This window comes from Engystomops pustulosus, chromosome 4, assembly GCF_040894005.1.
Source record: "Engystomops pustulosus chromosome 4, aEngPut4.maternal, whole genome shotgun sequence".
Lineage (NCBI taxonomy): Eukaryota > Metazoa > Chordata > Amphibia > Anura > Leptodactylidae > Engystomops > Engystomops pustulosus.
In genome coordinates this window covers 66,775,999-66,779,754 of record NC_092414.1, presented here as the reverse complement: position 1 = coordinate 66,779,754, position 3,756 = coordinate 66,775,999, and positions in this window count along the sequence as shown.

Here is a 3,756-nt window from a genome sequence, read left to right as displayed (position 1 = left end):
TGAGAGACAGTAGACGTGGTATTTTCAGCCTGCGGGAAACCTCCTGCCATATCCGCCTCCCTCCCTGGCACTCGGTGGTAAAGTGCTCCATGGTCTCCTCCTGCTGACATCCTAGGGGGCACAAACGGTCAGAGACGCTCAGGAATTTTAAATTGCCCCTAACAAAGAGCCTCCCATGCAAAGACAACCAGGCGATGTCAAATAACTTTGCAGGAAGCCTAGGACTATTCAGAAATTTCAGACTCTCCTGCAGGGCGGTCGTCGTGCAGTCCCTCAGAGCTGGCTGTACTGTATAGTAGGTCTTACAGATATTAGTGTACAGCTCCTTCCTGGTCCTACTCTCCAGATATGTCTTATCTATTCTCCACTTTTTCAAACACCTAAGACCATACTCCAGATACTGGGGGAGGAAGCCAGGAGTCCATCGGCCCCTCTTGAGACTGCCGCCTCGCACCCAAGACTCTGCAAAAGGCAATATCCAGTCCCTGACACTACTTACCCACAGGAGACCATTGTTTGAGTCCAGGCAACCAAAATTGACTTTCAGAAACATGGAGTCAAAGAAAACCCTTGGATTTAACATATCCAGCCCACCCTCTCTCCTCTGCAGGTAGGTGATCCCTCTTTTTACTGGGTTCAACCTGTTTCCCCATAAAAGCTGGAAGAACAGGCTAAAGAGCCTAGCGGAGAAAGATTCTGGCAAAGGAAAGACGACAGAGACGTAGAGGAAGACAGGGACCAGGTAAGTCTTCATCAGAGTAACCCTTTCTCTATAGGTCAGCCTCCAGTTCTTCCATCGCTGAACCTTTGCATTTCCGGTTTCCAACTTCTCTTCCCAATTTAGCTTGGCATTATCTTCCCTCCCAAATTTAACCCCAAGGATCTTAATATGGGTGGAGGCCTTGGCGAACTGTGGCAGATCAAAGCCAGGAGCAGTATCCAATGTCCAGAAAGCTTGACTCTTCTCAAGGTTGACCAGAGACCCGGAGGCCTCTGAGTAACTTCTGATAGCTGCAGACAACATCTCCACCTCACGAGGCTCAGATATCACCACAGTCACATCATCCGCGTAGGCGACTACCTTCAAAGGCAAGCAATGGGGGACCGGCACCCCCTGAAAATCACACCGCTGCAGTGATCGCAGAAACAAGTCTATGGCAAACACATACAGCAGTGGACTCAGGGGACAACCTTGTCGCACCCCTGCCTCTACTTCAAAAGTGTCCCCCTGCCAACCATTGATCAGAGGAAAGCTCTTCGCCTCTCTATACAAAGTTCTTAGCCAATCTATAAATTGTCCCGGAATACCGTACTTTGACAAAGTGGCCCATAGATAATCGTGATCAACCCTGTCAAAGGCTTTAGCCTGGTCCAGACCTACAACATATCTCCCACACCTCAGAGCTTTACATCTCTCAAACATCTCCCTTATGGAGAGGACTGCTCCAGAGATGTTCCGCCCTCTTACTGTGCCGTACTGAGAGCCTGCCAACAGTGCCGGGGACAAACAGACTAACCTAGAAAACAGAATTTTTGCCAGAATTTTCCTGTCGACATTCAAGAGGGCGATCGGCCTCCAGTTCTTGATGTCACTAGGCTCCTTACCTTTGGACAGCAGAATAAGGGAGGACACTCTCATGGATGGAGGCATCAGGTGATTCTCTAGACAATTTGTAAATACATCCACAAGGATCGGGGCTAAGAGGTCTTTAAACGTTTTATAGAATTCAGCTGTTATCCCATCTGGTCCTGGTGCCTTCTTCAGATGTAACTTATCAATGGCCTCTTTAACCTCCTTCTCTGTTATTCCTGCTGTCAAAGGAGAAAAGTCCAAATCTCTAGTGTCAGGGCCTGGAGTTGCCTCCAAGAATTGAGCCATTTTCTCTTTATCCAAAACCTTTTTCTGAAATAACTCAGCATAGTAGGATCTCACCACCCCCAGGATACCCTCCCGAGATTCCTGTAAAACTCCCTGGGAGTCAGTGAGACCTGTGATCGATTTCTTGGCCACACGTTCCCGGCAATTTTCATACAGATCAGGGACGCCTAGAGTCCCGTAATCTCTTTCTATTACCAGGGACGTGTAGCGGCTGTACTGATACTGCTTTATTTCAGATTTCAGTCGGTCAATATTTTGTTTGTCATCCCCACCCGCCGAATACAGTGACTCCAATTCTTTCCGCAGCTTCAGATACTGGCTGTACTTACTCTTACCCTTTTTCACTGACAGTCTCCTTAAGAGGGACCTGATCTCCTCCTTGACGTTCTCCCACCAGTCAGATATGTTGTCATAGAAGTCCTGTCTCTGGAGCTGGTCCTGAAAAAGGGAGTGGACACAGTTCTGGACATATACATCATCCAGGATGCTGGAATTAAGCCTCCATAACCCCCGTCCAATATCAGAACGGTTAGTGGCGCCTAGGTGAAACAATAAGACAAGATGGTCAGAATATGGGACGACCCTCTCAATCATCCCACTAACAGTCTCTGAAGGACTTACAAACGCCATGTCAATTCTACTGTTCCTGTCAGCACATGTGTAGGTATATTTAGGTTTCCTCCCGTCCAGGGTGAATACATCACATAGATGGGCCTGTGATACGATGTTCTGTAGTACTTTTGAGTCTCTGACCACTGCTCTGCCCGAGGACCTGTCACCCGATGTCATGGTAACATTAAAGTCGCCCGCCAATACTAAAGGGATCGAGGTAAAAAGATATTGTTTTACCTCGTTGAACAGCTGGATTCTCTCTGTCACTGTCTGTGGGCCATAGATGTTAATCAGCCGGAGCCGCCTACCATGGATGGTCACCTCCAGCACCAGGCACCTCCCCATAGCAACCTCCGTCAGCCTGTGCACCGTCACGTCTGTGGTGTTAAACAGTATGGCGACCCCGGCGTACGGCTCCACAGCCAGTGACCAGTAAGAAGGACCAGACCGCCACTCACGCTCAGCCTCACGGAGATGCCCCAAGGTGGTCAGACGGGTCTCCTGCAGGAAGATGACATCAGCGTCCAGATATCTTAGGTGGTCATATACAGCGTGTCTGGTCCTTCTTACTTTAATGCTGTTGACATTGCTAGAAGCAACTTTTAGAGAGAATCCAGCCATTACAATGATAAAGAGCAGAGCAGTGATCCCCATCATCATATGTCAGAGTCAGAGTCTCCCTGTACACCACCAGTCTCCATGTCCGACTCCTCAGCAGCCTCTACAGGAGGGGGCTTCTTCTTAGTTGGGGGGTCTCCTGTGTCCACCTCACACTCATTATCAATGCGCTGTAACTCGCGCTCATAATCACCTTCTGACTCAGACAGAACATCATATCTGTTAGATAGGACCATGACCCCGGTATCACCACTGGACTTTTTCCTGGTTTTTGGACCTAAGTTGCTTTCTTCCTCTGGTTTACGGGAGGACTTATCTTTTTTCTTTCTTTTATTTTTTTTTACCTCCTCATATTCACCTGGAGCTACAGAGGTGGCTGCCTGAGGCTGCTTCTGAATTACCACCCCCAAACTCCCCTGAGCACCATCCGACATCTGAGGTGCTGGTACAGCATCACCTGACTCCTGTACCTCCCGCCTGGTCAAAATTTGCCCTGACACCAAGGCCTCCTCCTCTAAGGCGTCTGCCTCCTGCACCATCTCATCATCAGAGAAGTCCCTGGCGATGTTATGCCATGCTTCCGGGCAGTCCTTGTGCGGGTGGCCCATCTCTCCACAGAGGTTACATTTCACCCTCTCACAGGTGGC